We start from the raw sequence: 26,988 nt of genomic DNA, 5'->3' as shown, positions 1-26,988 counted from the left end.
CTCTGAGCAACACGATGAGATCGCGTTGCTCTGAGCATCTCCTACCTTCTTCTCCCTGCAGGCCCCGGATCCAAAATGGCCGCGGGGCTGCATCCGGATCCTTCAGATAGGTGGCTTACCAGCGACTGCTCAGAGCAAGTGTTGGTAAGCCTGCAGCCCTGCATGTCAGATCGCAGATCTGACACAGTTTTGTGCAAAGCGTCAGATCAGCAATCTGACCCTATAACATGATGCCCCCCTGGGGCAATGTTGTAAAGTAAAAAAAAAAAATATTCACATGTGTAAAAAAAAATAAAAATTCCAAAATAAACAAAAAAAAATATTGTTCCCATAAATACTTTTCAATAAAAGTACACATATTTAGTATCGCCGCATCCGTAAAGACCCCACCTATAAAACTGTCCCACTAGTTAACCACTTCAGTGAACGCGGTAAAAAAAACAAAAATGGAGCAAAAAACGCTTTATTATCATACCGCCGAACAAAAAGTGGAATAACACGTGATCAAAAAGAAAACGTCATCTTGTCCCACAAAAAAACGAGCCGCCATACAGCATCATCAGCAAAAAATAAAAAATTATAGTCCTCAGAATAAAGCGATGCAAAAATAATTATTTTTGTAATTATTTTTTTATATAAAATAGGCACATCAGGGGCTCTCCAAACACAACATGGCATCCCATCTCATTTTCAGTCAATTTTGCATTGAAATAGCGCTCCTTCCTTTCCAAGCTCTGCCATGCGCCCAAACAGTGGTTTACCCCCACATATGGGGTATCGGCGTACTCAGGACAAATTGCACAACAACTTTGAGGTCCATTTTCTACTGTTACCCTTGGTAAAATAAATCAAACTGGAGCTGAAGTAAATTTTGTGTGAAAAAAAAGTTAAATGCTCATTTTTATTTAAACATTCCAAAAATTCCTGTGAAACACCTGAAGGGTTAATAAACTTCTTGAATGTGGTTTTGAGCACCTTGAGGGGTGCAGTTTTTAGAATGGTGTCACACTTTTTTATTTTCTATCATATAGACCCCTCAAAATGACTTCAAATGAGATGTGGTTCCTAAAAAAAATGGTGTTGCAAAAATGAGAAATTACTGGTCAACTTTTAACCCTTATAACTCCCTACCAAAAAAGATTTTTGGTTCCAAAATTCTGCCGATGTAAAGTAGACATGTGGGAAATGTTACTTATTAAGAATTCTGTGTGACATGTCTCTGTGATTTAAGGGCAAAAAAATTCAAATTCGGAAAATTGCTAAATTTTCAAAATTTTTTCCAAATTTCAATTTTTTTCACAAATAAATGCAAGTCTTATCGAATAAATTTTACCATTATCATGAATTGCAATATGTCACGAGAAAACAGTGTCAGAATCATCATGATCCGTTAAAGCGTTCCAGAGTTATAGCCTCATAAAGGGACAGTGGTCAGAATTGTAAAAATTGGCCCGGTCATTAACGTCCAAACCACCCTTGGGGCTTAAGGGGTTAAGACTATATTTGGCTCATCCAAAGATACATGTATTTTTCTTATGCTTATTGAGTCTCATGGAATAATGCAATTCCTTCATAGCCACTTTAAATGTATTTTTTTTGTAATATGACCTTGTTGACAGCTCCAATTCTAATTTTTCATGGCTGTGAATTGGCCATTTTTCTAGTTGATAAAATATTGGATATCTTTGTGCACACTGCATACAGTAGGCACAAAAAAACCTGCAACTCTTTTCTATTTTGCACTGGCTCTAGAGAGATGAGCTTAGCTGGCAACAATATCAAAACTAGGATCGATTTTAGCCAAAATCTCTGTCAACCTATTGCCTGATCAACCCAAAGATGTGCCAAATTTTTAAAGAGACAGTGAGCCCTGATAATTTTAAACATTTTACTCCAGCAGATTTTTTACCGTACTGGAGGTTAAAATGCCAGTCTTGATTAATTATCTCCATTATCTCACAATAGTCATGAGACTCTTTGTTATTTGGATGAAATAATAATTATAATAATTATTCACTTTTAATTTGTGAAGATTATTACTCATTATTTCACTGAGCATCTTACATGTTTAAATGAAGGTTTTTAATTAACTTGTCCATAGATGTAATGATTATAATTAACAGTGATTATCAAAAGTAATTATTATGGTAGTAATTGGTCCAAACAATTATGAGACTTTCCCATTTTTAATTCTTTTTAGAGATAAAAATTACTATTGTACCTTGTACATTACTCTTATCTGAGAAAAATGTATTATGTATCATTACGGTATATTTTTTACATAGGAAAAAAAAATGATCATAGCCAATATTTTTTGAGAACTAACATATGAGGTCAGCGTTATTAAAATAATATTTATGCAAATTAATATTTAATTTGCAGCTACATTACAGCTTAAAATTACAGTGATTTTCATGTTTAGGATATTATTCCACATAGATCTGGCTATCTATTCTTCTTCTTGATGTAACTATAGAGTTAATTAGAATTTTGCCAGTCTGATTTAACTTTAGGTACTTTATATGTTTTGTAGTTTCAAAGTAGACTAATATAATTTTTACTGCATAGATTTTTATTTTTACTCACATAAATTCAACATTTATCCATATTTGGGTAAAATAAAAATGATTAATTTCTTATTTTATAATATTTGGAGCTCTGTTTTTTCTTTTCGATACAGAGCTGCAAATCCCCTGCATACACATAAATTGATCGGACGTCGATCAGGGTGGCTGGCCAATGATTTTTTCTGTCTCATCCTTTGCAATATGTGCTATAATTTTGGTAATGGCTGGTTTTCTAGCTACAGGCCTAAATACTAAGCAATAGTTGGCTAACACCAAAGAGGTCTTTTCAGATCAAAATTGTGTTTAGAAACGTTACACCTCTACATACAATGTGGCCTTCAGAGACTTGACCAGGGTCATCAATAAAGACCAGATTTATTCCTGTGGTAAGTCCAAAGTTTGGAGAACTACCAGAAGGCCAGCATTGTACTTAGGGGCCTTAGGATTGCCCTTAACCCTGGAAACAGGTTCAGAAATCCCATGTTTGACAACAAATTGGAAAAGGATGCCACCAGCAGGTCTATACATTTGATAGCAATACTACTGGAGGAAGAAAAGTAAGTAAACAACAAATTTTATATTAAAGAGCAAAAACTTACGCAATTCATAAGAGATCTACAGAATTCCAAGGAAAATAAAGCCCATTTTTTTCTTAATTTTTATTGTGATCAATTTCTAATTCTGGTACTACATTCTTATTGTAAGAATGCAGTACCAGAATTAGAAATTGATCACACATCCCCCGACACCGAGACCTCAGATAACGATACCAAAAACTGGGGTCAACAAGGGATAGATTGGCGGAGATTACGGGGATGAGATTTGGATCAGAGGCTCATTTTTTAAACTTAAATCACCTCCTACGAAATTGCTTAGACCACCAAAGGACCCACAACTAAATCCTGATTTACAGGTTATCAAATTATCTACCCAGGTGCTCAACAACACAAAGATCAGGATCCTAAAAAAAGACCTTTCTTTTGTTCCAGCATTGGAACATTCGTAAAGAATTTGAATTTATTCACTTGTAAGCTTAAGTGAAAAAAACACTTTGCAAGGCAAAATAAGGGCCTTGGCAACAACCTAGGTATTCCTCCAAGTATGCTAGATGATGTGAGACTGCTTGGGGGTCTAGCTGATTCTGATCCTGACTTGACGGGTAATGTTCCTTTCTCAGATCTCAGAAAAAAAAAGAGTCAAAAGATGTCTCCCAATCTTAATGTTGTCACCTGTTGATGTATTTGTTAACTTGGTAAAGGAGAATTTTTGTTTACTCCTTAACACTTTCCCCTCCTAGGTATAACTGCAGCTCTTGGGAAGTGGCAGCGATTAAGAGTCTCGAGCAGGATCAATGCATTGTCATTAAACCCACTGACAAGCGTGACAATGTGTTGTTCCTGGATGCGGAAAAAACTTGCCATGTGCCTTGATCTTTTGCAAAATAAAGAGGGCTACATTGTCTTACACAATAATCCCACTTGATCATTTTTGGGCGAACTCAAGTTAATTATTGATAATCGTCTTAGGGTTCTTACGAGGATGTCCTATAACATCCGGGATAGGAAGTCTATGCCAAAACCTGCTCCTTTATATAGATCAAATACTCAAACCATTTATACAGGCTCTCCATTCTTACACATGAGATACCATCGATTTGATATGTAAGCTGAAGGGCACCCCTGTTGACACATTATGTATTCTGGCATGCATAGATGTAGAATCATTATATTCTTCTGTTCCACACTCAAGAGGGATACAAGCTATCAGATACTTTCTGTCAACCAAGGGATTTCAGTACCGGACCCATAATAACTTCCTTCTCAGTTTCCTTGAAATCTGCCTCACCAGAAATGTTTTCACGTTTGATGGAAAATGCTACCACCAGCTCAGGGGCACATCTATGGGTAGCCTTTTTTCACCCAGCTATGCCAACTTGCTACTGTGCTGGTGGGAGGAAAATGTCATCTTACAGAAAGTAATGAATACACTGATCAGATCGATATGTGGAGTCGTGACGCAGACAACGTCTTTTTAATCTGGAAAAACACTTCTGATGCTCTTGATCAATTTGTGAGCATTCTAAGTTCGAATAATATAGGGCTGCGTTTTACATATAGACTCTCTGCCATTCCTTGATGTTAGTATCAGTAAGACTGCTGAAGGATACTAAGCAACATCGATCTACAGAAAATGCATGACCAGTAATTCTCCCTTGAGGTAGGAAAGTAACCACCCCAAATCCCTCTGGATAGGTATTCCTAAAGTCCAGTACCTACGGGTACATTGCAACTGTATGGATGACGCAGACTTTGAGAAACAAGCAGGGAACTTAGAGGGAGATTTCTCCAAAGAGGATATCCTGCCAAAATTTTAAAGAAAGCCTATAAGGAGGCAAAATGTAGAAATAGGGCTGAGTTCCCAGTATCCACTTCTAAAAAAGAGTCAGAAAACCCCATCAGATACATCATAACTTATACAAATGGATCACATGAGATAAGATCTATTTTGATGAAACATTGGCCTCTTGATGGAGGAAGACAACAGGGGGAATCTAAACTCGATCTCTCGTGTGACTTACAAAAAATATAGATTGCTCAGGGTCAGGCTGGTCCATAGTCATTTTTCTGCACCACACCCAACGACATGGCTTTGCTCCAATCTCAGAGGCTGCTATAGGTGTGTCAGATGTATAGCTTGCCCATCTGTAGCAGATAGGAAGACCTTTTACAGTAATGTTGCGCACAAAGAATTCAAGATCAGGGACTTTATTAACTGTTGCACAAAGGTAATCGTGTGCAAGACCACATGTTTCTGTGGCCTTGAATACATAGGCAAAAACAAGTGAGAATTTAGAAGTTGCACTGGTGAACACATGGGCGATATTGAGCACAAAGAAGACAACCCTTTGGCTAAACATGTTAATGCTCATCACAGTGGACAAAAAAATCCCATCAAATTTATAGGGATAAAAAGATTGCCAAGCCAGCTAGAGTAGGTGATTGGGATCAGATGATACTGAGGAAGGAGACCAGATGGATATTTTTCCTTAATACATTCTTCCTATCTGGATTCAACATACAATTAAACTTTGGATGCTTTCTGTAATAACTCCTGTCTAAAGGCATATTTATAGCAATTGATCACTAAAATTTTACTATGCATCATGTCCTAATCTAAGATGTTATTCAGGACCTATTTGTTACCTGACCCATTGCTTTATATGTATTTCCCTCTTAGAGTGGCCAAGGATTTGATACCTTCTCCAATTACCTTAGTCTCTCTGGAAAGTTTAGCACTCTTGATAGGGTTTATTATGAAATAATACATGGGAGCAATGTCCTGCATGTGGTGGTTTATATACCTAGGATGACAATGCCTGCTTGAGGAATCCCACCCCTGTAATGAGTTTTTGGTATAATGTAGCATTTTTTCGCTGTGTTTGGCTGTATAGTACCTTTAACTTAAAGAATACAAATAACACGCCCACTGGTATAACACAATAGGTGATATCATATAGAGGTACATCTTTTGTAGTGGCCCCTCCTCACTTTTAATGTGCAGGGTTAATATGTGGGCACTTTCATGAAATAGAATGCTTGTCGGAGCCATAATCATGCAACGCGTCACGTAACTGATAAAATGGCTCCCTTGGAAGGTACTACAGGACGTGTTTACTTTGGATGCCGGATATTCTGCCTTGCAGCTTAAGACTGAAAACCACATGCCATGGATCAGTTGCTCTTGATGGAATACTTCTGGGATGCAGCATGTGTGTGTTTAGATCCGATTTTGTTGATTGCACACAGGTGAAGCTAGGTCAAATGGAACTCCCAACCCGGTATTTATAGCGATTAAATGAACATGTTCTTTGCCACACTATTCTGACAACTAACAGAAAGGATAGGGACATTTAGCCTTTGCTCTAACTAATGCATGCACATGTCCTCCCCTAAAGACTTACTAGGAGAAACACATTGGGAGGCATGCAAGGCTATATAGGACAAGTACAGATTAGGGAAAGCTATGGACTGCCCTTGTAAGGGCAGGAGTTTTTACGCCTACTATATTGTTCCACGGGGCACATTAGGGCTAATGCTCCTGCTTCTACCCATTTCAGACCTGATGAGGAGTTTGTCCTTTGATACATTGGATCAAGAATTCTCCAATTCTCCCTATGGACGATGTTAGGGTTGGCGGAATGCACCAAATATATAATTTATTAAATGGAATTGGTGCGTTCGCAACCCGGGATCCACCGTGCAGGAAAGCACCTGCTGCTAAATAATGGCGGCTCTATATGGCGGTATATACCAACTCTGTTAGCCTCACAGAGTAACCGCGAGAGGAAAGCTCTGTGCCCTGTTAGACTTTCACAGAGGCACAGGCCAACTACCCAGATGTGAGCAGTGAGTGGTCATGCATGCATACAAAACTCCTCGCCGGAGATGCCAGCATTCTAGGGGCTTATTTCAGCCGGGTCCCTGAACACACTTAAACACAATCTCCTCGCCGGAGGTGCCAGCATTCTAGGGGCTTATTTCAGCCGGGTCCCTGAACACATTCAAACACATGACCACATTGGCACAAAGCACATAGCATAAGACGACACTAGCGCATGGCCGTGCGGTCATGCGCAGTTTATATAGTTGCAGCACAGGAAGCTGCTACTGAAGTTTTTGCCCTTTCATGACCTTCCAGAAGGACCAATGGAAAGTGCTGCAGTACCTGAGCATGTTTTGCCCTTTCAGGACCCTCCAGAAGGACTAATGGAATGTACTGCAGCACCTGAGCATGTGACCGAACATGTGGCCCTCGACCTCCAATGGGAGACCCTGCCCTGGGCATGCTCAGTGTGAGTAAACAAGGACTTAGTCCCAGAGAGGCTCGCTTGCCGCAGATCAGTGCAGGGTACCATAGGAAAGCCAGAAAAGGCAGTAGTGACCCTATGCACCGAATCAGCCCCAGCGAGACGCTGGGAGCGACGTCTCCGCTGAGCAGAGCCCACTGCGGCCGATACCGAATGGGAGACCGCAGCAGACACGGATCGAGATTCCCCCTGTGCAGCAGAGGAAACTCGACTCCTAACATTACCCCCCTCCTAGGGCCCCCCCTCCTTGAGCCTCACTACGCTCAAAAGCTGCGATAAGCAGCGGAGCCCGAATGTGCTCCACAGGCTCCCAGGTTCTATCCTCTGGGCCGTGACCCTTCCAGTCCACCAGATAAAATTTCTTGCCACTTACCACCTTGCACCCCACAATAGCATTCACCTCAAACTCATCCGTGGATGAACCCGATGTCCCAGCAGATGACTCGGAAAACCGGGACAAATGAACGGGCTTTAAGAGGGAAACATGGAAAGTATCGGTGATACCAAGGCGTGGAGGAATAGCCAAACGGTAGACCACAGGGTTGACCTGTTCCAGAACCTTAAACGGGCCAATGTAGCGAGGAGCAAACTTAGTGGACTCAACTCGCAGCCTGATGTTACGGGCGGAGAGCCACACTAAGTCGCCAGGAGCAAAGACCGGAGCGGGGCGCCGGTGTGTATCAGCCGAAACCCTCATTCTCTCCTTGGAGGCCCGGATGGCATCCTGTGTGCGGTCCCAGATGTAACGTGCCTCCACCGCCCAGTCTGCCACCCTAGAATCGGTGGATGACACGGGCATGGGCACAGGGACACGCGGATGCTGGCCGTAATTAAGGAGAAAAGGAGTTTGACCAGTGGAATCGGCTACGGCATTGTTCATGGCAAATTCCGCCCAAGGTAGCAAAGATGCCCAGTCATCCTGCCTAGCAGAGACGAAATGTCGCAAATATGTCACCAGAGTCTGGTTGGTTCTCTCCACCAACCCATTCGTCTCGGGATGGTATGCAGAGGAGAAGTTTAACTCTATGCTGAGTAAACGGCAGAGCTCTCTCCAAAACCGAGATGCGATCTGGGGACCCCGATCGCTGACAATCTTATCAGGCATACCATGCAAACGGAAAACGTGTTTAATGAACAACACCGCCAAGGCCCGTGCTGAGGGTAACCGATGAAGCGGCACCAAATGCACCATCTTGGAGAAATGGTCGGTGACAACCCAAATAATGGAGCAGCCACGCGACTTGGGTAGACCCACCACAAAGTCCATCCCGACCATCTCCCAGGGCCTGTCTGCCACCGGTAGAGGGTAAAGCAACCCAGCAGGCCATTGCCGAGGAGACCGATTCTGGGCACAAGAAACGCACGCCTAAAAATAGTCCTTGACATCTCGGGCCATATGCGGCCATCAGTATGTTCTCGCCAGAAGCTCAGATGTCCTCTTGGTCCCAAAATGCCCACCCACTCTGGAGGAGTGAGCCCAAGAGAGAACCTCCAGTCGCAAGTTAGCTGGTACGAAAGTCTTGCCCGGGGGCACAGACTCTAGCGAAACCGGAGCTACAGTTCTCAGGCTCTCAGAAGGGACAATAAGCCAAGGCTCCTCCTCCTCCGATGACACCACGGAGCGGGAGAGAGCGTCAGCACGAACGTTCTTCTCCCCGGAGAGGAAATGGAGAGTAAAATGGAACCGGGAGAAGAACAGGGACCATCCAGCCTGGTGAGAATTCAGCCGCTGGGCCGTTTGCAGATACACCAAGTTCTTGTGGTCAGTGAAGACTTGGAAGGGAAAGCGAGCTCCCTCCAAGAGATGTCTCCACTCCGAAAAAGCCAACTTCATGGCCAGCAACTCCCTGTCCCCGATGGAATAATTCCTCTCCGCTGGTGTGAAGGTCTTGGAGAAGAAGAAGCAAGGATGCTTCCGACCTTGAGCATCCTTTTGGAAAAGGACTGCTCCAGCACCAACGGATGAGGCATCCACCTCCAAGATAAATGGCTTATCAACATCGGGGCGATGTAGGATGGGAGCGCTAGCGAAGTGTGACTTGATCGAGAGAAAGGCTTTGGAGACCTCCTCTGACCACAACTTGGGATTTGCTCCCTTCTTGGTGAGGGCAACCAAGGGAGCTACCAAAGTTGAGAAGTGTGGAATGAACTGGCGATAGTAATTAATGAACCCCATAAAGCGCTGCACCGCTTTAAGAGAATGGGGTTCCTGCCAGTCCATTACAGCCTGTAGCTTGGCAGGATCCATAGCCAAACCCTGGGCAGAGATGATATAACCAAGGAAAGGCAAGGACTCCTGCTCAAACACACACTTCTCCAACTTGGCGTAGAGGGAGTTTGCCCGTAAGAGGTCGAAGACTTTGCGAACATCTCTCCGATGGGAGTCAATATCTGGAGAGAAGATGAGAATATCATCCAGATAGACTACGACCGAGGTGGTGAGCATATCCCGGAAGATGTCGTTCACAAAGTCTTGGAAAACGGCTGGGGCATTACAGAGCCCGAAGGGCATCACCAGATATTCATAGTGCCCATCCCTGGTGTTAAAAGCCGTCTTCCATTCATCCCCCTCACGGATGCGAATCAGGTTGTAAGCACCCCGCAGATCTAACTTTGTAAATACCCTCGCTCCCCGTAGCCTATCAAACAGCTCAGATATCAGGGGTAGTGGGTACTTGTTCTTAACGGTGATGGCGTTAAGACCCCTGTAGTCTATGCATGGACGAAAGTCTCCAGTCTTCTTCTGTATGAAGAAGAACCCTGCCCCTGCCGGTGACACTGACTTCCTAATGAATCCTCTTGCCAGATTCTCCTGGATGTACTGGGACATTGCCTCTGTCTCCGGGAGAGATAACGGATAGACTCGACCCCGGGGAGGCTCAGCACCAGGCAAGCGGTCAATAAGACAGTCATAGGGGCGGTGAGGCGGAAGGGTCTCCGCAGCTCTTTTGGAGAACACGTCTGCATAGGGCCAATAGTGGAAACAGGAACACATGGGCTACTTGCACAGTGAACAAGTCTGTATGATCATGTTCACACACCACCAAGAAACCTGAAGACACAAAAGAGAATAGTAAAACCAAAAACACTCAGTTTGAAAAAATGTTGCAGTAATCCGCAAGTGCTAGTAAAAGATGTAAAAAACAGAGTATTTGGTTGATACGTTTTTTGCAAAAAATGTATACTAAGCTGCTCTACCAATCTTCACGGTATACCCTTATCAGAGCAGTCCTAACTAATGTATGCAATCCCTATCTGATGTATTTAAAAACCTGATCATCTGTATATAACCTGTGTGAACAGGGTTCAGAGAGGAAAAATCCATGTGTGCATACAGGGTAGAACAGCTTTTGTGCAGATAGCCCAAGAGGAGTGGTGGAACTCCCCAGTCTTGTAGACACAAGAGAACAATTATGGAAACAGGAACACATGGGCTACTTGCACAGTGAACAAGTCTGTATGATCATGTTCACACACCACCAAGAAACCTGAAGAGACAAAAGAGAATAGTAAAACCAAAAACACTCAGTTTGAAAAAATGTTGCAGTAATCCGCAAGTGCTAGTAAAAGATGTAAAAAACAGGGTATTTGGTTGATACGTTTTTTGCAAAAAATGTATACTAAGCTGCTCTACCAATCTTCACGGTATACCCTTATCAGAGCAGTCCTAACTAATGTATGCAATCCCTATCTGATGTATTTAAAAACCTGATCATCTGTATATAACCTGTGTGAACAGGGTTCAGAGAGGAAAAATCCATGTGTGCATACAGGGTAGAACAGCTTTTGTGCAGATAGCCCAAGAGGAGTGGTGGAACTCCCCAGTCTTGTAGACACAAGAGAACAATTATGGAAACAGGAACACATGGGTTACTTGCACAGTGAACAAGTCTGTATGATCATGTTCACACACCACCAAGAAACCTGAAGACACAAAAGAGAATAGTAAAACCAAAAACACTCAGTTTGAAAAAATGTTGCAGTAATCCGCAAGTGCTAGTAAAAGATGTAAAAAACAGGGTATTTGGTTGATACGTTTTTTGCAAAAAATGTATACTAAGCTGCTCTACCAATCTTTTACTAGCACTTGCGGATTACTGCAACATTTTTTCAAACTGAGTGTTTTTGGTTTTACTATTCTCTTTTGTGTCTTCAGGTTTCTTGGTGGTGTGTGAACATGATCATACAGACTTGTTCACTGTGCAAGTAGCCCATGTGTTCCTGTTTCCATAATTGTTCTCTTGTGTCTACAAGACTGGGGAGTTCCACCACTCCTCTTGGGCTATCTGCACAAAAGCTGTTCTACCCTGTATGCACACATGGATTTTTCCTCTCTGAACCCTGTTCACACAGGTTATATACAGATGATCAGGTTTTTAAATACATCAGATAGGGATTGCATACATTAGTTAGGACTGCTCTAATAAGGGTATACCGTGAAGATTGGTAGAGCAGCTTAGTATACATTTTTTGCAAAAAACGTATCAACCAAATACCCTGTTTTTTACATCTTTTACTAGCACTTGCGGATTACTGCAACATTTTTTCAAACTGAGTGTTTTTGGTTTTACTATTCTCTTTTGTGTCTTCAGGTTTCTTGGTGGTGTGTGAACATGATCATACAGACTTGTTCACTGTGCAAGTAGCCCATGTGTTCCTGTTTCCATAATTGTTCTCTTGTGTCTACAAGACTGGGGAGTTCCACCACTCCTCTTGGGCTATCTGCACAAAAGCTGTTCTACCCTGTATGCACACATGGATTTTTCCTCTCTGAACCCTGTTCACACAGGTTATATACAGATGATCAGGTTTTTAAATACATCAGATAGGGATTGCATACATTAGTTAGGACTGCTCTGATAAGGGTATACCGTGAAGATTGGTAGAGCAGCTTAGTATACATTTTTTGCAAAAAACATATCAACCAAATACCCTGTTTTTTACATCTTTTACTAGCACTTGCGGATTACTGCAACATTTTTTCAAACTGAGTGTTTTTGGTTTTACTATTCTCTTTTGTGTCTATAGGGCCAATAGTGCTTGGGGAGAGAGGAAAGATCTGCGGGTACCTGTGTAGTAGCAACCTGAATGCACTCCCTCAGACATCTACCCTCGCAAGATTTACTCCAACCCAAAATTCTCCCAGAGGACCACTCAATATGAGGAGTATGGTAGCGAAGCCATGGTATCCCCAACAGGACCTCATCAATTCCCTCAGGAATGACTAATAGGGAGATTATCTCCTGATGTGATGGAGACACAGATAGCGTGAAAGGAATGGTTTGGTGGGTTATCTGTGAAGGTAGTGTTGACCCATTTACCACTCGAACGGTTACCGGCTTGGCGAGCATCACCAAGGGTATTGCGTGACGCTGGGCAAAAGCGGAAGACATAAAGTTACCCTCTGCCCCAGAATCCACGCATAGCTCGACCATAAGAGTGGATGGGCCTATGGTAATTGTCCCCTTGAAGGACAACTTTGAGGCAAACATCGCCGTGTCTAGTGTACCTCCTCCAACTGCCACTAGACGCTGACGTTTCCCCAACCGCTGAGGACCCTTGGAGGCAAGGTGTCCTGACTGCTGGCAAACATGACGGACCTTATGTGCACGGGCAGACTGAGACTTGGATCCCGCTCGTGTCACCTCTAAGGCCTCATGTGACTCGGATGCCTGGACTGGAGATTCCAAAGGTTTGGCGAAGGTGGGAGCCAGCCGAAACCTCTGCCTACACTGGGCTCGCTCCAACCTCCGCTCGTTAAAACGGAGGTCAGTACGAGTAGATACGGCTATGAGCTCCTCCAGTGTGGCGGGAATCTCCCTAGTGGCCAAAGCGTCCTTCACATGGTCAGCCAGCCCCCTCCAAAATACGGGAATGAGGGTTTTATCTGGCATTCCAACTCAGACGCTAATGTCCGGAAGTGAACAGCAAAATGGCTGACCATGGTTGAACCCTGAGTCAAAGCCAGCAGTTGGAGCGCTGTATCATGGGTGACTTGAGGTCCTAAAAAGACCTGTTTCAGAGAGTCCAGAAACCGAGGAACACTCCGCACCACATGATCGTTGCGCTCCCACAGCAGTGTAGCCCACTCCAACGCTCTGTCCGACAGGAGAGAGATTATGAATCCCACCTTTGCCCGCTCAGTAGGGAAACGTGCAGCCAGAAGCTCGAGGTGTATACCACATTGGCTCACGAAACCCCTACAGGACTTACTGTCCCCAGAGTATCTCTCAGGCAAAGGAAGGTGAGATAGGGTCGGAACAGAGGTGGCAGTGGGTAAAGCTGCTGCAGCCACGCTAGCAGCCTGAACAGCTATTGCGGTAACATCCACTGCCGAGGTTGCACGCTCAAGAGACGCCAACCGGCCCTCCAGCAGCTGGATGTACCCCTGCAATCGCTGTTCATCCGCCATTACTTAGCCAGATCCTGGCGCTAGTATCCTGTTAGGGTTGGCGGAACGCACCAAATATATAATTTATTAAATGGAATTGGTGCGTTCGCAACCCGGGATCCACCGTGCAGGAAAGCACCTGCTGCTAAATAATGGCGGCTCTATATGGCGGTATATACCAACTCTGTTAGCCTCACAGAGTAACCGCGAGAGGAAAGCTCTGTGCCCTGTTAGACTTTCACAGAGGCACAGGCCAACTACCCAGATGTGAGCAGTGAGTGGTCATGCATGCATACAAAACTCCTCGCCGGAGATGCCAGCATTCTAGGGGCTTATTTCAGCCGGGTCCCTGAACACACTTAAACACAATCTCCTCGCCGGAGGTGCCAGCATTCTAGGGGCTTATTTCAGCCGGGTCCCTGAACACATTCAAACACATGACCACATTGGCGCAAAGCATATAGCATAAGACGATACTAGCGCATAGCCGTGCGGTCATGCGCAGTTTATATAGTTGCAGCACAGGAAGCTGCTACTGAAGTTTTTGCCCTTTCAGGACCTTCCAGAAGGACCAATGGAAAGTGCTGCAGTACCTGAGCATGTTTTGCCCTTTCAGGACCCTCCAGAAGGACCAATGGAATGTACTGCAGCACCTGAGCATGTGACCGAACATGTGGCCCTCGACCTCCAATGGGAGACCCTGCCCTGGGCATGCTCAGTGTGAGTAAACAAGGACTTAGTCCCAGAGAGGCTCGCTCGCCGCAGATCAGTGCAGGGTACCATAGGAAAGCCAGAAAAGGCAGTAGTGACCCTATGCACCGAATCAGCCCCAGCGAGACGCTGGGAGCGACGTCTCCGCTGAGCAGAGCCCACTGCGGCCGATACCGAATAGGAGACCGCAGCAGACACGGATCGAGATTCCCCCTGTGCAGCAGAAGAAACTCGACTCCTAACAGACGACATACTGTACATTGGGTGAGAGATTTCTTTTTTCATTCAACACTGTGGTATAATGGTATCTCTCTTCATATGATATATACATTGTCTGTGACCACTGTAATTGTTTGACATATTTGTGGAGTTTCCATTCACAGGTCTATTTTTGTGTATATTGACTTTGTCCACCACTGTGGTTATTTATTCATTTAAAACAATAACATAGTAACATAGTAACATAGTTAGTAAGGCCGAAAAAAGACATTTGTCCATCCAGTTCAGCCTATATTCCATCATAATAAATCCCCAGATCTACGTCCTTCTACAGAACCTAATAATTGTATGATACAATATTGTTCTGCTCCAGGAAGACATCCAGGCCTCTCTTGAACCCCTCGACTGAGTTCACCATCACCACCTCCTCAAGCAAGCAATTCCAGATTCTCACTGCCCTAACAGTAAAGAATCCTCTTCTATGTTGGTGAAAAAACCTTCTCTCCTCCAGATGCAAAGAATGCCCCCTTGTGCCCGTCACCTTCCTTGGTATAAACAGATACTCAGCGAGATATTTGTATTGTCCCCTTATATACTTATACATGGTTATTAGATCGCCCCTAAGTCGTCTTTTTTCTAGACTAAATAATCCTAATTTTGCTAATCTATCTGGGTATTATAGTTCTCCCATCCCCTTTATTAATTTTGTTGCCCTCCTTTGTACTCTCTCTAGTTCCATTATATCCTTCCTGAGCACCGGTGCCCAAAACTGGACACAGTACTCCATGTGCGGTCTAACTAGGGATTTGTACAGAGGCAGTATAATGCTCTCATCATGTGTATCCAGACCTCTTTTAATGCACCCCATGATCCTGTTTGCCTTGGCAGCTGCTGCCTGGCACTGGCTGCTCCAGGTAAGTTTATCATTAACTAGGATCCCAAAGTCCTTCTCCCTGTCAGATTTACCCAGTGGTTTCCCGTTCAGTGTGTAATGGTGATATTGATTCCTTCTTCCCATGTGTATAACCTTACATTTATCATTGTTAAACCTCATCTGCCACCTTTCAGCCCAAGTTTCCAACTTATCCAGATCCATCTGTAGCAGAATACTATCTTCTCTTGTATTAACTGCTTTACATAGTTTTGTATCATCTGCAAATATCGATATTTTACTGTGTAAACCTTCTACCAGATCATTAATGAATATGTTGAAGAGAACAGGTCCCAATACCGACCCCTGCGGTACCCCACTGGTCACAGCGACCCAGTTAGAGACTATACCATTTATAACCACCCTCTGCTTTCTATCACTAAAGGCCCCTTCACACTTAGCGACGCTGCAGCGATACCGACAACGATCCGGATCGCTGCAGCGTCGCTGTTTGGTCGCTGGAGAGCTGTCACACAGACCGCTCTCCAGCGACCAACGATGCCGGTAACCAGGGTAAACATCGGGTAACTAAGCGCAGGGCCGCGCTTAGTAACCCGATGTTTACCCTGGTTACCATGCTAAAAGTAAAAAAAAACAAACACTAGATACTTACCTACCGCTGTCTGTCCTCCAGCGCTGCGCTCTGCTTCTCTGCTCTCCTCCTGTACTGTCTGTGAACCGGAAAGCAGAGCGGTGACGTCACCGCTCTGCTTTCCGGCTCACAGCCAGTACAGGAGGAGAGCAGAGCACAGCGCTGGAGGACAGACGGCTGTAGGTAAGTATCTAGTGTTTGTTTTTTTTTACTTTTAGCATGGTAACCAGGGTAAACATCAGGTTACTAAGCGCGGCCCTGCGCTTAGTTACCCGATGTTTACCCTGGTTACCAGTGAAGACATCGCTGGATCGGTGTCACACACGCCGATCCAGCGATGTCTCCAGGGAGTCCAGCGAAGAAATAAAGTTCTGGACTTTATTCAGCGACCAACGATCTCCCAGCAGGGGCCTGATCGTTGGTCGCTGTCACACATAACGATTTCATTAACGATATCGTTGCTACGTCACAAATAGCAACGATATCGTTAACAATATCGTTATGTGTGAAGGTACCTTAAGCCAGTTACTAACCCATTTACACACATTTTCCCCCAGACCAAGCATTCTCATTTTGTGTACCAACCTCTTGTGCGGCACGGTATCAAACGCTTTGGAAAAATCGAGATATACCACGTCCAATAACTCACCGTGGTCCAGCCTATAGCCTACCTCTTCATAAAAACTGATTAGATTGGTTTGACAGGAGCAATTTCTCATAAACCCATGCTGATATGGAGTTAAACAGTTATTCTCATTGAGATAATCCAGAATAACATCCCTCAGAAACCCTTCAAATATTTTACCAACAATAGAGGTTAGACTTACTGGCCTATAATTTCCAGGTTCACTTTTAGAGCCCTTTTTGAATATTGGCACCACATTTGCTATGCGCCAGTCCTGCGAAACAGACCCCGTCGCTATAGAGTCCCTAAAAATAAGAAATAATGGTTTATCTATTACATTACTTAGTTCTCTTAGTATTTGTGGGTGTATGCCATCTGGACCCGGAGACTTATCTATTTTAATCTTATTTAGCCGATTTCGCACCTCTTCTTGGGTTAGATTGGTGACCCTTAGTATAGGGTTTTCATTGTTTCTTGGGATTTCACCTAGCATTTCATTTTCCACCGTGAATACCGTGGAGAAGAAGGTGTTTAATATGTTAGCTTTTTCCTCGTCATCTACAACCATTCTTTCCTCACAATTTTTTAAGGGGCCTACATTTTCAGTTTTTATTCTTTTACTATTGATATAGTTGAAGAACAGTTTGGGATTAGTTTTACTCTCCTTAGCAATGTGCTTCTCTGTTTCCTTTTTGGCAGCTTTAATTAGTTTTTTAGATAAAGCATTTTTCTCCCTATAGTTTTTTAGAGCTTCAATGGTGCCATCCTGCTTTAGTAGTGCAAATGCTTTCTTTTTACTGTTAATTGCCTGTCTTTCTTCTTTGTTTAGCCACATTGGGTTTTTCCTATTTCTAGTCCTTTTATTCCCACAAGGTATAAACCACTTACAGTGCCTATTTAGGATGTTCTTAAACATTTTCCATTTATTATCTGTATTCTTATTTCTGAGGATATTGTCCCAGTCTACCAGATTAAGGGCATCTCTAAGCTGGTCAAACATTGCCTTCTTAAAGTTCAGTGTTTTTGTGACTCCCTGACAAGTCCCCCTAGTGAAAGACAGGTGAAACTGTACAATATTGTGGTCGCTATTTCCTAGATGCCCGACCACCTGCAGATTTGTTATTCTGTCAGGTCTATTAGATAGTATTAGGTCTAAAAGTGCTGCTCCTCTGATTGGATTCTGCACCAATTGTGAAAGATAATTTTTCTTGGTTATTAGCAGAAACCTGTTGCCTTTATGGGTTTCACAGGTTTCTGTTTCCCAGTTAATATCCGGGTAGTTAAAGTCCCCCATAACCAGGACCTCATTATGGGTTGCAGCTTTATCTATTTGCTTTAGAAGTAGACTTTCCATGATTTCTGTTATATTTGGGGGTTTGTAACAGACCCCAATGAGAATTTTGTTACCATTTTTCCCTCCATGAATTTCGACCCATATGGACTCGACATCCTCATTCCCTTCGCTAATATCCTCTCTTAAAATGGACTTTAGACAAGACTTTACATAGAGACAAACCCCTCCTCCTCTCCGATTTTTACGATCCTTTCTAAACAGACTGTAACCCTGTAAGTTAACTGCCCAGTCATAGTTTTCATCTAACCATGTCTCGGTTATTCCCACTATGTCAAAGTTACCTGTAGATATTTCTGCTTCTAGTTCTTCCATCTTGTTTGTCAGGCTTCTGGCGTTTGCGAGCATGCAGTTTAGAGGATTTTGTTTTGTTCCAATCTCCTCGCTGTGGATTGTTTTAGAAATGTTCTTACCTCTCTTCTGAGTATGTTTTCCTGGGTCTTCTTTGTTCGAGTCTAATGTTTTTCTTCCCGTCCCCTCTTCTTCTAGTTTAATGCCCTCCTGATGAGTGTAGCGAGTCTTCTGGCGAATGTGTGTTTCCCAGGTTTGTTGAGGTGTAGTCCGTCTCTGGTGAGGAGTCCATCGTACAAGTAATTCACACCGTGGTCCAGCAATCCGAATTCCTGTTGACTGCACCATCGTCTTAGCCAGTTGTTCGCATCAAGGATCCTGTTCCATCTCCTGGTGCCATGCCCGTCTACTGGAAGGATAGAAGAAAAAACTACCTGTGCATCCAGTTCCTTTACTTTCTTCCCCAACTCTTCAATACCTTGAACTCTTCAATACCTAGGATAAACAGAGGTGTTTTCATTTTTATACTACCTCATATGTAGTTTTTATACTTAAAGATTAAAAGTTAGCTTTTTTTCATTTTCACTTTGCTGCCATACATAAATTGAAAATATAACATTTTAGCTACTGGTAGGTACCACTAATGGGAGCTCAAGTGTTAAAGCATACCCGTTGTTTTTATTTTTATTCCATAAAACAATAGTACACATGAAAATAAACATCTTTGTAATATACTTTATCAAAGAAATCTGCTTATTTTTCCGCCAGGACTGATCATTAATTTTCATAATTTTCAATTCACAGGTAAAATCTCTGTTCAGTGAACACAGAGTTTTATATTACTGCGATAGGAGATGACATTTAGTACTGATAAGTTTCTAAGTAGACGGGAGGCAGGTGGGGGGAGAGCTCTGCATTCAGCTCCATTCGCATCCTCCTCTTTATGTCTACATAGCATCTTATAATTAACAACTGTCATCTGCTGTCTCAGTAATGTAACATTCTGCCTTCACTGAATACAGATTACACTTGTAAATTGAGGATTTTGAGAATGAATGATCAGTGTTGGTAGAGAAAGAAGCTTATTTCTCTTCTAAGAGATATTACATAGTTGCCTATTTTCAATGCACTATTGATTAATAAAACAAAAATTAAAATTACATTGAGTCACTTCTCAAGGGCAAGACATGAGAAGGGGAAGTCAAGGAGTCTGAGGTCAAAAGTCAGGAGGGTAAGTTATTGACAAAGAAACAATACAAATGAGTAGTCATAAGCAAAGTCCGGGGTCAGGAGATAAAGATATGAGTGTGTTAAGGCAAAAGGGGTAAAACAAATGAGTAATCAAAAGGCAAATCCAATGTTTAGCAACAAAGATCACAATGACAGAGTAAATAGCACTCAGCACAGAGCAAACACATCATTGACCTCAAAGCTACCACTGGCAATTATCATTGTATATATTGCATCAACTAATATTTACTACTGTTTAATAGTGCATGAGTTTCTGTCTACAGCAATAGTGTTATATTGCCAGTAAAGTACTGTTAACCCCTTTACCCCCAAGGGTGATTTGCACGTTAATGACTTGGCCAATTTTTACAATTCTGACTACTGTCATTTGATGAGGTTATAACTCTGGAACGCTTCAATGAATCCTGATGATTCTGACATTGTTTTCTCATGACATATTGTACTTCATGAGAGTGGGAAAAGTTATTTGGTGTTACCTGCGTTTATTTGTGAAAAAAAAAACAGAAATTTGGCGAAAATTTAGCAATTTTCCAAATTTGAATTTTTATGCCCTTAAATCACAGAGATATATCACCCAAAATAAAACATTTCCTGCATGTCTACTTTACATCAGCACAATTTTGGAACCAATATTTTTTTTGTTCGGGAGTTATAAGGGTTAAAAGTTGACCAGCAATTTCTCACTTTTACAACACCATTTTTTTTAGGGACCACATCACATTTGAAGTCACTTTGAGGGGTCTATCTGATAGAAAATAAACAAGTGTGACACCATTCTAAAAACTGCATCCCTCAAGGTGCTCAAAACCACATTCATGAAGTTTATTAACCCTTCAGGTGTTTCACAGGAATTTTTGGAATGTTTAACAAAAAATGAACATTTAACTTTTCTTCACAAAAAATTTACTTCAGGTCCAATTTGTTTTATTTTACCAACGGTAACAGGAGAAATTGGACCCCAAAAGTTGTTGTGCAATTTGACCTGAGTACGCTGATACCCCATACCCATATGTGGGGGTAAACCACTGTTTGGGCGCATGGCAGGGCTCAGAAGGGAAGGAGCGCCATTTGACTTTTCAATGCAAAATTGACTGGAATTGAGATGGGACGCTATGTCGTGTTTGGAGAGCCCCTGATGTGCCTAAACATTGAAACCCCCCACAAGTGATGCCATTTTGGAAAGTAGCCCCCTAAAGAACTTATCTAGATGTGTGATGAGCACTTTGACCCACTAAGTGCTTCACAGAAGTTTATAATGTAAAGCCGTAAAAATAAAAAATCATATTTTTTCACAAAAATGATCTTTTCACCACACCCCTAACCCGAACACTCCCCTAACCCTAATCCCAACCATACCCCTAACCCCAACACACTCCTAACCCTAATCCCAACCCTAACCACACCCCTAACTCCACTACACCCTAATCTCAACCATAACCCTAACAACACCCCTATCCCTGACACACCCCTAACCCTAATCCCAAACGTAAATGTAATCCAAACCATATCCCTAACTTTAGCCCCATCCCTAACTTTAGCCCCAACCCTAAACCTAAATTTAGCTCCAACCCTAACCCCAACCATAGCCCTAACCCTAACTTTAACCCCAACCCAAACCCTAACCCTAATGGGAAAATGGAAATAAATACATTTTTTAAATTTTATTATTTTTCCCTAACTAAGGGGGTGATGAACTGTGTTTGATTTATTATTTATAGTGGGTTTTTTAGCGGATTTTTATGATTGGCATCAGTCACACACTAAAAGACGCTTCTTTATTGCAAAAAATTGTTTTTGCGTCTCCACATCTTGAGAGCTATAATTTTTCCATATTTTGGTCCACAGAGTCATGTTAGGTCTTGTTTTTTGTGGGACGAGTTGTCATTTTTATTGGTACCATTTTTGGGCACGTGACATTTTTTGATCGCTTTTTATTCCGATTTTTGTGATGCAAAATGACCCAAAACCAGCAATTCATTAATTTCTTTTGGGGAGGCGTTTATACCGTACCACTTTTGGTAAAATTGATAAAGCAGTTTTATTTTTCAGGTCATTACGATTACAGCGATACCTCATTTATATCATTTTTTAGGTTTTGGCGCTTTTATACGATAAAAACTATTTTATATAAAAAAATAATAATTTTTTGCATCACTTTATTCTGAGGACTATAAATTTTTTATTTTTTCGCTGTTGACGCTGTATAGCGGCTCGTTTTTTGCGGGGCAAGATGTTGTTTTCAGCAGTACCATTTTTTTATATCCCTCTTTTTGCGTGTTATTCCACATTTTGTTCGGCGGTATGATAGTAAAGCTTTTTTTTTCTTTTACAGTGTTCACTTAAGGGGTTAACTAGTGGGACAGTTTTATAGGTCGGATTGTTATGGACGCGGCGATACTAAATATGTATACCCTTAATGTTTCTTTATATAGATAAAGAAATGTATTTATTGGAACAATATATATATATTTTTGTATTTATTTAGGATTATTTTTTTTTACATATGTAATTTTTTTTTTTGCCTGTTTACTTTGTCCCGGGGGATGAGGAGGGGGGGAGGAGTATGACTGTATAGTGTCAGATCGCTGATCTGACACTTTGCAATGCACTGTGTCAGATCAGCGATATGACAGGCACTGCAGAAGGCTTGCTGGCGCCTGCTCTGAGCAGGCGCTTGCAAGCCACCTCCCTGCAGGTCTCAGAAGGATCCCCATGGCCATTTTGGATCCGGGGCTTGCAGGGAGGAGGAGGTAGGAGACCCTCTGAACAACGCAATCACATCATGTTGCTCTGAGGGTCTCAGGGAAGCACGAAGGGAGCCCCCTTCCTGCGCGATGCTTCCCTATGCTGCCGAAACACTGCGATCATGTTTGATCTCAGTGGTCCAGGGGTTAGTGTGCCAGGAGCGGTCCGTGACTGCTCCTGGCACATAGTGACGGATGTCAGCTGCGACAGTTAGCTGACACCCGACCACGATCAGCCGCGCTCCCCTGTGAGTGCGGCTGATAAGTGATGGCGTACTATCCCGTCAGTGGTCATACGGCCCCATATCACCTTGACGGGATAGTACGTCATATGTCAGAAAGGGGTTAAAGAAAAAAAATAGGAAGTTCCTGTTCACTGTGTGTGCTTAGCTTAAGCATGTTTTTACTTTCACTTTGTAAACTGACAGACAGAATGCTAAGATCCTAAGCTACAAGAAATAACAGTTGCAAGCGCTATTATTTTTGTAACTGAATAATATGTGTTCACTGTTGAATGGCTGTAGAGTATGGAGATTGATCCGCTGCAACAGGTTATGGGCCCAGAGACCCAGGGACATAGAAACACAGAGACCCAGAAAACAGAACAGAGGAGAGAGAACAACAGTGTACTAAGAAGAAAAAGCAAAAATGGCCGCCAGCAGAACTCTGAGAAGTTCCCAGTGCCAAATCTGACTAACCTGAACTACTAATCCTGGAAATTCGAGGTGACCATTCTGCTGATAAAAGAAGGTACATGGAAATACACACAAGTCTATACCTGACCCACTACCAGAAGACTGGACAGAGAAGGATCAAAAAGCACAAAGCACTATCTCCCTCAGTATAGAGGATGATCATATTGTGCGTGCATTTAGACATGAAACTGCAAAAAAAATGTGGGAACAGCTGCAAAAAGTGCATGAAAGGATACATCTCAGCAATAAGCTCTATTTAATGAGAACGCTCTATCAGTCTAAACAAGGGCCAAGATATGCAGGATTTCATAAGAAATTCTCCGGACATTGTGGAGGCCTGCAGTGCATTGGGCAACATCTAAAGGACTTTCATGTTGCTGCCCTACTACTAAGTGGTCTACCAGAAAGCTATGACACCACTTGTAACTTCACTAGGTACACATTCAGATTATGAGCTTACACTGGAGTATGTCAGGGGAAAACTTGTAGATGAGTATAAGCAAAAGGCTGAAAGTTGAAGCAGCAGTGGACTATCCAAAGCAGAATCCACTTTAAAAACCCAAGATCTAACCAAAAATATAAGTAATTTGAAGGAGACATATGTGTTTTATCTGCAAGAAATCAGAGCACCTAAATGCTGACTGCAGAGTCTGGAAAGCTAGAATAAATCAACTAAGTATGCAAAAAAATTAACAATTAGTTAAAAGTGCCATTGCTGAAGAATATGACACTTCAAGTATTGAATAGAGATGAACGGTGTTCGAGTTGAACTGTTCGCCAAGTTCAAATTCGAGCTGTTTTGGGCGATGTTCGAGTCGTTCGACGAACTCGAACAATTTGCTTAAAATTCAGCTGTTCGAGTTTCTGTTCGACAACTGTTCGTTCACCAAAAGCCTAACTTGATTTGTACATTAAAACTGTTTATCATTGTTAATAGACTGTTTCAGTGTATAGTGGGCGGGGGATAGATCTGTGCTGAAATAATGCCGATCTCCATTTTTTTTTCTTTCCCACATTTACAGTGAGGCGGTGCAGTCTCTCAGCCTATCAGCAGTGCACACACACAGCAATGTGCATGTGATGCACACAAGCAAGGGCATGTGTCATTGGCTGCGTATGTCACATGTTCTTGCCCTATAAGAACCAGCCATTTGTCCCGTTGCCACCATTACTTCACTGCTGCAGCTTAGTGTTAGACGGCACCGCTGCTGCTGTGGGTGCTATGCAGTCTAAGAGTGTTTTTTTGGAGTGAATTATCAGAGAGATAGGTTTAGGGAGTCGGGAGGAGTCGGGACTAGTTGTAATATCAGCCCTTTTCAGGGTAGGTTACAGCAGTTCATAGCACTTTTTGCCAGGCAGGTCTTTGCCAGTGCTGTGCAAGTGTTTGTCACAGCATTTGGTGTAATCTAGCTCAGCCAATCCTTTTGGGCTAGTAGCATTGTCTGTTTCAAAAAGTCTAATATTGCACAGGGGTATTAGCAACAAAAATCATATAAATCCCCATAAAATTCTTTTTATTTCAAAAGTATTAAAAAGGCCACCAACCTGTGGTCTACCCAAAACATCACAAAAACACACCGTGAAAAAACTGGTTGGGAAAACTGTTAACCCTACGATAGAATCTATACTGGTGCCTGCCTACCTGTGGGGGTTGACGCCCTAGGGGAAACGTTATTGCGCCCCCACTCCACGGCGGCTGGCCCTAAGGTCCCTATTGAACCCTTGAAGATCCCGGGTCCCACTACCCAATCATTAATCTAAAGGGACCCCTCACAGCTATATATAGACACTCCTATAGACTAAGGGTTAACTAGACCCCAAACCGTACCATAAAAACAATAAGGAACATGTAAGAGAGGAGGTACATAGATGAATAAAAGCAGCCTAGGAGCCCTTGATTTCCACTCCACTGAACATACAATATTCACATCAATAGACTGCACACATGCTCTTCAATAGTATACATAGATATGCTGGTGAGTATATCTCCACATAGGGATGTAATTGTTAGTATACTCATCCAGCCACCGCATGTCATCCTCCTCTCCCCAGTACCGCCTCAACGCGTTTCGCCTCGTCGGCTCATCAGGAGGCCCTGATCAACAAACATGTGTCCCGATGATAACAGATAAGGTTGAATAACAGATGCTGTTACCTCTGATTTAAAGGATCCGCCCGGAATGCGGGGACCTACAATATCCGGTCCACCTACGTCATATCCTTGATTGCAAAGAGGCCTAATGCGCAGAATCATGGTGACACGCAAACACAGGTGAAGCGCCCTGCGCAGAATCCCTGTGAGGGATCATAGTGACGCGCAAACACAAGTAAAACGTCCTGCGCAGAATCCCCGATGCGGGGTCCTACAATATTCGGTCCACCTACGTCATATCCTTAAATGTAAGGAGGCCTAATGCGCAGAATCATGGTGATGCGCAGACACAGGTCAAGTGTCCTGCGCAGAATCCCTATGAGGGATCATAGTGACGCGCAAACACAGGTGAAGCGTCTTGCGCAGAATCCCTATGAAGTGCAGAGAGACTCCCGCGATGTCAGCTGGAGCTCCCGCGCATGTCAACTACGGCCCATCTCGTCACAAGCTCGTACGAGATCCCGCGCATGTCAATTATGGCCGCATCAAGCACTCGTAAGTCCCTTACAGGCGGATATAGCTCATGATATCATTCATACTTCTCTAGTTCTTCACTAGAAGATAGACGTCCACAATCTCATAGTGCTTACTTAGGGCTGGGACACATATGCGTTGCAGTTCCTATTCATAGATCTATTATTACTAGATAGGCGCCCCCGATCTCTTATTTAGGACTGGGACGCAATTACATTACACATCCCATTCATAGATCTATTATTTATAGAAAAACGCCCCCGATCTAATAATATTTATACAAAAAATGGAGCGCAGACTGGACTCCAACGCAGATCCCATTCCCAAGTCAATTAATTACAGATATGCGCCTCTCATCAAATAAAGTGGAACACTCCTTTTGTATGTGATCCTAAACCAGAGGATTTTGATTAAACATATTAAAAGGCACACTGATCTATGCCGTACCCTACATGGGGGTTACTTGATTGTGGTGTAGACATAGCCAACCCTTTGAATCATGGTGATATCTAGCTCGTTTACCCCAAACAAATGGATGGGAAAAAGCAGAATAACTGGACTAGAAAGGGACCCCCATCCAAAGCAAAATTTAAACACAAATCTCTAAAAAGGGGGTTTTCAGCTTATCAATCCCTCAAGGGGACTTTGCATAATGTTAAATAAATGCCATACGACACATTAGGAAGACCTTTATAAAAAACAGGCAAAGGACAACTGCTCGTTCAGCCCCTTAGGGGCCATTGCATCCATACGGAAAGTCCATTCACATTCCCTTTGCAAGATTTTTTGGTCTAAATTGCCCCCTCTTGGGCTAGGTTTTACTACTTCAATCACTGCAAACCTAATATTGGACCTTTCTCCAGGATGTATTTCCCTCATATGTCTTGCAAGGGTGGTGTCCCTATTGTTTCTCACATCTCCCATGCGTTCACCCACCCTTCTCCGCAGTTCCCTTTTCGTTTTGCCAATATAGTCCCTTGGACATGGACAAGTAGCTATATAAACAACCCCTGTGGATTTACAGTTAGAAAAGTACTTCTGATAAAATATCTTTCCTGTAGAGGAACTAGAAAAAGACTTGCCATATATTTACACATTTGACAATACCCACAACGGAAAAAACCACA

The sequence above is a fragment of the Ranitomeya imitator genome, chromosome 6 (assembly GCF_032444005.1).
Source record: "Ranitomeya imitator isolate aRanImi1 chromosome 6, aRanImi1.pri, whole genome shotgun sequence".
Taxonomy (NCBI): Eukaryota; Metazoa; Chordata; class Amphibia; order Anura; family Dendrobatidae; genus Ranitomeya; species Ranitomeya imitator.
This window is presented reverse-complemented; position numbering follows the sequence as displayed.